At 37.5% G+C, this 6,608-nt stretch overlaps 1 long non-coding RNA gene across 1 annotated transcript; it reads left to right on the top strand.

The window, feature by feature from the left end:
• The first annotated feature begins 1,076 nt into the window (after positions 1 to 1,076).
• Positions 1,077 to 3,974, top strand: LOC148574960 (uncharacterized). Its single transcript, XR_015904963.1, has 4 exons — positions 1,077 to 1,553; positions 1,691 to 2,259; positions 3,326 to 3,403; positions 3,705 to 3,974. It is a non-coding gene; the product is annotated as an uncharacterized LOC148574960 (long non-coding RNA).
• Positions 3,975 to 6,608: the final 2,634 nt, after the last annotated feature.

Raw genomic sequence — 6,608 nt, 5'->3', positions numbered from 1 at the left:
AGACTGGATGTAGGCTGCACTGCACTTAGCAGCTGAACCAGGATATATCTGGGTGTAATTTTCTCTCTCTTCTACTCCATTTCTGTTTCTGCTGCACAGGAGATAAAACTGAAAAATATCTCGTGCCGGGTCATGAGATAAAAAAGAAAAGTCTCGTGGCTGGGTACGAGACAAAAATCAAAAAGTCTCCAGAAGTTGTTTTAAAAAGGCCAGCAAGTGTTATCAAGTGAAAAAGGGGCTAAGATTCAACCCTCTCCCCCTTCTCTTAGCCACTGAAACCATCAGTTATTTTTACCAATGATTGTGCCTCAATCCAATTAGAAAAATAATCAATAGCTACTACTAAAAACTTAATCTGACCTGGTGCCATAGGAAAAAGGCCCAAAATATCAAGTTCCCATTGATAAAAAGGCCAACTTACTTCAAAATTATGTAGCAGCTCGGCTGGAACATGTATTAATGGAGCATGTTTCTGAGATTTTATACAAGTCTTTACTTTTTCCAGACAATCTCATTGTAAACTCAGCTAGTAGAATCTTGCATAGAGTATTTTTGAAGATAGACTCTAAGCTCCTACATGAGTACCACAGACTCTTTCATGAGCTTCTGCTAAAGCAATGTCAGCCTTTGACCTATTTAAACATTTTAAAAGAGGACGAGTATAACCTCATTTATAGAGTTTATCATTCAATAAGGTAAAAAACACTACAAGAAAAATACCCATTCAGCTACACTTTTTTTAAGCTACATTTGAAAAGCGTAGCCTATTCTATGAATAGGCTACGCTTTTCTCCGTGTTGCCTTTTTATATGAGAAAAGGATACACAATTGTGGCATCATTTAAAAAGTGTAGCCTTAGGTATTTTAGAAATCACTTATAAAGCGTAGCCGTAGGTTAATATCTATAAGTTCACTTTTTGTATCAAAGGGGACGCTTTTAGAGAGTAGCCTATTCATTAAGTTTTGGGTGCATTTTAAAAGTGATGCCTAATGTATGAGACCAAATCCTAACACTTAGTGAAATTTTTATTCTCTTTCAATTCTCTCCAAAAGCACACACGCACACATCACCTTCAATTGGAGGAACCCTCACCTTCGCCAATCCTTTGGCACACAATCCTCACCTTCGCCATTCTCACCTTCAACACACATCACCTACGACACTCATCACCTTCGCCTTCTCACCGTCGCTGTTGACCGTCGCCACCCAGTCACCACTCACCACATGGCTGCGCCACTCACTAGTCACCAGCTCACCACTCACAAGCTCACACTCGCATCCTCACTCACACACACACAAAAGAGGGAAAAATTAGAAAAGGGGAGAACGGGAAGAAGAAGAGAAGAAGAGAGGAGAGGGGAAGGAAGGAGAGGACGACGCCGGCTAGGGCTCTACCGCGCGGACCATCGTCGTTGCGTGCGCTGACTGTCGCCTCGCATTGCCATCTCGTGCACTCACCGTCGCCGCTCAGCATCATCGTCGCATGTGCTCACTGTCGCTGCTCAGCATCATCGTCGTCGCTCAGCATCGTCATCGCCGCTCACCTGAGAAGGTATGTATCGATTTTCAGTTTGTTCTGTGAAATTTGGGAGGTTTTGGGTTCCAATTTTAGGGTTTTTAATTAGGGGTTGTAGCTTCTGGATATGACACTGATAGGAATTGGGGGTTTTACTGCATGAATGGTTTTAGCTTCCTGGTAGCCGAGAAGCATGTAGCGCAGAGCACTCGACTCCTCAACTGATGAAGAGTCCTTGATCAAATTCTTGATCTCCTTCACAACATCCAAGTAATCTGAATCTGATAACCACAATCCATAGTGGAAATTCTTCAGCTTTATCACAACAACACAAATTCAGCATTTTCTATATTGGGAGAGAATCACACAGAACAGAGGAATCGAGGCAGAGCACCTGAAAAGAAAATAGGAGAAGTGCATGTAGAACGTGTGGTTGAGACAGCATACTTGTGCTCTCCATAGGAGGAAGGGTAAGAGAAGAGAGGATCCTGAATGATCCAAAGGGGAAGATCTGAATAAGCATTTGGATTGAGAGAGAATGGTGTAGAGAGCGAGGAAAAGAGTTGTGAAGAGGTATACCAGAGAAAAACAGAGGAGCTTGGATTGGAAGATTAGAGGTTTAGTAGTGGTAAAGCCATTTTTGATGTGTTTTGATGTGAGAATGCAGACAGTAACTTGTGTCTTTGCTAGCTGCAAGCCTTCCAGACAATGCTACTTTCTTCTTGACCTATGTGGCTCTCAAGTAAGATAATATTTCATATTTCATTTATTTATTTACTATTATTCTTCTGGTAATGCTGATTAAGTCTGTTTGTTATATATGCTAAAGGGTGCATTAATGCAAACTTGATTTACAAATGGTGTTTCCATGATCTTGTTAGTTATCATCTTCTTATGAAGTTGGGTTGTGCATATGATTTAATGTTCAACCAAATTAAATGACTTCTATTCTGTTTGTTAGATTTTTTGTTGGCTATGGTCTTGAGCTGTCCCGATTATAGTAATTACTTGATGAGGTAGAGATTTTTCAAGTCTTTTTATAATAATAAAAGTTGGATGTGTAAAAATGTAGAATAACATAGAACATAACTGGAATAAGGACATACATATATGCTGCTGAAGGCACTTGTTTATGTTGATTGCATGTATCTGAAGGTTCTTCAAATGTTCTGTTTCTCAGTAAATCTTTTACTTTACATAATTTATTTTGCTCCCAATAACACTACATAATATTATACACTCAAGATGCAAGCTCAAAAGAAAATGAAATGCAATCTCTATATCTGCCCATTTAGTTAATTAACATTGCATGTATAAAATTGATTTCTTTAATATTGAAGCTTGATTGGTGTTCTATTTTTCATCTCATTTTAATATTTGTTTCTATAGAAAAGCCATACCATATGTCATGTATTACATGTCTTGGTCAATGAATTGTTACCTTCTGCAGAATTTGCTCATTTTTTAGCTAATTAAGACTTATATTTTTTACCTTATTGCTGCAAGTTTGTGTTTGCAACCTTTTAGGTTTTAACAGACTCTAGCCATGCCCTGCTTTTGTAATGCATTTCTTTGTGATAATCCAGCTACTTCATTATGTGCTTCAATTGTAATACCATACCCATATTCATATACCATATGCATTTCAGTGATGGGCTTTTCCCCATTTATCTTCAAATAGTGCCTGGTTGTTATGATATTTGTTTTGTGCTGCTTAACAACAATAATGGTTTGTATTTGCTGAATGCAATTAAAAGTTACTGTTTATGACATTCAATAATCTGGTTTTTTTGGTCTTATGTGCATAGCTAGAACTCTATGCAGATTATGATCCAAAGATGCTGCTACCTTTTCTACATAGCAGTCAGCACTATACTCTTGAGAAGGTTTGTCCCTATATCTAATTTAAGTGTGAAAGTCTGGTTAATTAGTGCATGAAAAATGCTATAGGGACATATCAGGATTCTGTTAAAGGAAATGGAAGAAAGAAACACCTGTACATTTTCATGGTTTGAATGAAACAAGATAATACATAATTCCTTGAATTCACCTCTTCTGCCGTGACCATGTTATTTTTTTTAGTATATGCTTTCTTGGTTTACTATGACTACGTGTTCGATTTAATTTTTATAACTACAAATGTCATTATGAATATTTTTTTAACTACTTTTCTATATAATTATGCAGGGTAACAATGAAGATTAAGCAATGAAGATTAAGCTGACTATTATTGTGGTTTATTGGCTAAGATAGAGTGCTATTTAGAATCTTTACATGTATGGTTGACTAATGATTTTTATTAGAAGATACTTTTATTGGATAAGTGATATTATGGTTTTGATATGGCTATGCTTATTTTAGTTTGAGTTGTATGAATTTTTAGTTTGAGTTGTATGAATTTTTACAGTTAACTTCATTCTAGTACTTTTGGATCAATGTTATAAATATATTTTGGTTAGAGACAATTTTTATTATATAAAGAAATTATTTAGTATAATTATGTATTTATTTTTATTTTGTAATATTCAACTCATTTATACATGTAATCATATTAACTATTATGTTGTATTAATAATTATTAGATATATATATATACATAAAAAAAAAAAGACCTAAGGCTACACTTATATGAACAATAGTTATAGTATACAAAAAAAAAAAAAAAAAAAACGAGACCTAAGGCTACACTTATATACAGTAGCTATAGTATACAAAAAAAAAAAAAAAGAGGGACCTAAGGCTACGCTTATAAAAAGTAGTTATAGTATACAATGTGGCTATGCTTTACAAGTGATGCAGTAGCGTTGAAAAGCGTAGCCTATTCTGGAAGAATGAAAGCTGAAAAGCGTAGCCTTTGGTCCTGGACAGCATCACTTGAAAAGCGTAGCCTATTCCCAAACGGCAAAAGCGTAGCCCTTGGTGCAGAAAAGCGTAGCCTTTGAGAATAGGCAACGGCCGAATAGGAATCACCCCAAAAAGCGTAGCCGTAGCCCAAAAAGCGTAGCCGTAGCCTAAGGCATCATTTTTTTTCACTTTTGGCTACACTTTTCAAGTGTACCTGAATGGGTGTTTTTCTTGTAGTGAAAGGAAGCCTACCGCCGGAACTTCTTTAGGTCATCGATTTGTGATGGCATATTTCCAGTTCTCAAATACTTAATATAAGGCCAATGTCAGTCATGTTCCCGAGTAATACTTAAAACATTGGTTAAATTTACATTGGGTGATACCAAAGTAGATTGTGATAGAGTTGAAGTGTGTGATTGTACTTGCTAATTTAGATAAAATGTCAGCTCTATGATTCTGTTCTCTCGGGATATGATGAATTTCAAATTTGAAAAAATGGGAAATTAGAGAATCGACAATAACCAAATATTTTATTAAAAGAGGATCTTTGACTTGGAAGAGTTTATTTACTTGTTAGATGACTAACAGAGAATCACAATGTACCTTTAGTTATGAAATATCCAGGTCCATGGCTAATCGCAAGCCAACGATAAGGGCTTCATATTCATCTTGATTGTTGCTCGCTTTAAAGAAGAAATGTAGAGAATGTTCTAAGACAGTTCCATTACCATCTTCAAGAAGAACACCAGCCCCACAACTATGTGAACTAGAAGCACCATCCATATAAAGGGTCCATATAATAGAATGATCATTTGAGTCAGGAGTAGTAAATCTGACGACAAAGTTTGCTAAGTACTGAGATTTGATGGATCCCCAGTTTTGAAACTGAATATCAAATTGAGAAATTTTGACAGACCATTTTATAAGTCGCTCAGCTAACTCTAGTTTAGTAAGCACTTGTCGTAATGGCTGCTCAGTCCGAACAATATAACATGGCTTTGAAAATAAGGTTGGAGACGTCTAGCTGAAAACACCAAAGCTAAAGTGAGCTTTTTAATCTTCAGATAGTGAAACTCGGCATGATGTAATAATTTGCTGACAAAGTATACAGGGCGTTGCATTTTATTTCTCTCTGTAACAAGAACAAAGCTAATTGCCTAATGGATAAGTAAAGATAAAGCTTCTCTCCATTCTCAAGCTTTTGTAAATTAGAATGTTTTGAAAGAATAGCTTTAAGATTTGAAAAAGCATTTTCACATGTATCATCCTAATTAAAATAATTTTTCTTTTTCAATAATTGAAAAAATAAGAGGATTTAGAAGCTAGACAAGATAGAAATCTAGATAAAGCAGCTAGGGATGTCAATGGGGCAGGGCGGGGGCGGGAGATGCCTCCTTGCTCCCCATCCCCGCCCTGAGATTTGCTCCCCATCCCCGCCCCATTCCCCGCTGTGGGGGAATATTGCTCCCCATCCCCATTCCCCACGGGGCTCCATTCCCCGTGGGGACCCCATTCCCCATGTACATAATAGTTTTAACTAATTATTAATTTCCATATGAATAGAGCTGCAAGTATCTATCTTATACAAAAACTGCAAGATTTTATACAAAAAGTCTAAATGACACGATGGTGACTTCTTTCGAAATAACGCAATGGGAACGCAACGACGAGCCAAAGGACAAAGTAGTAGATGAGGTGGGAGATGCGGCAACAAAGAGGAGAATGGACACGACGGCAGAGTTATGAAAAAGAACGCCGCAAAAGAAATTACGACGCGGTAAGGGTGATGGCACGGTGAGGTATGACGATGCGATGAGAAGGGTGACGAAGGGGTGGCTGCAGAGAGGTTGGATGAAGTATGGACTGCCTTAGGAATCTCTGAATTGAAGAAGGGTTATACAAATAAAGATTAGGATTTTTGGGTTTCTATATATATGTGTGTGTGAGAAATTTCTAAAAAACATATATGAGAAATAAACTATTAAGGATAATTCAAGGAATTCATAAATTTCGGGGAATAGCGGGGATGGGGCGGGGATCCCCGCTCGAGTCCCCGCGCCTGCTTCGGGGGAATTTTGTCCCCCATCCCCATCCCCGCGGGAAAAATTCCCCACAATCGGATCCCCATTCGGGGCAGTCCCCGCAGGGATCCCCGCGTTTCGGGGAATTTTGCCATCCCTAAAAGCAGCAAGTCTCTCTGTTAATCGTTGAACTTCTTTGATATTGTCTGAGGATTCTTCATTTCTA

The sequence above is a fragment of the Arachis ipaensis genome, chromosome B2 (genome assembly GCF_059453495.1).
Source record: "Arachis ipaensis isolate K30076 ecotype BB chromosome B2, ASM5945349v1, whole genome shotgun sequence".
Taxonomy (NCBI): domain Eukaryota; kingdom Viridiplantae; phylum Streptophyta; class Magnoliopsida; order Fabales; family Fabaceae; genus Arachis; species Arachis ipaensis.
The sequence above is the reverse complement of the archived record's forward strand: the minus strand, read 5'-3'. Positions and strand labels throughout refer to the sequence as shown.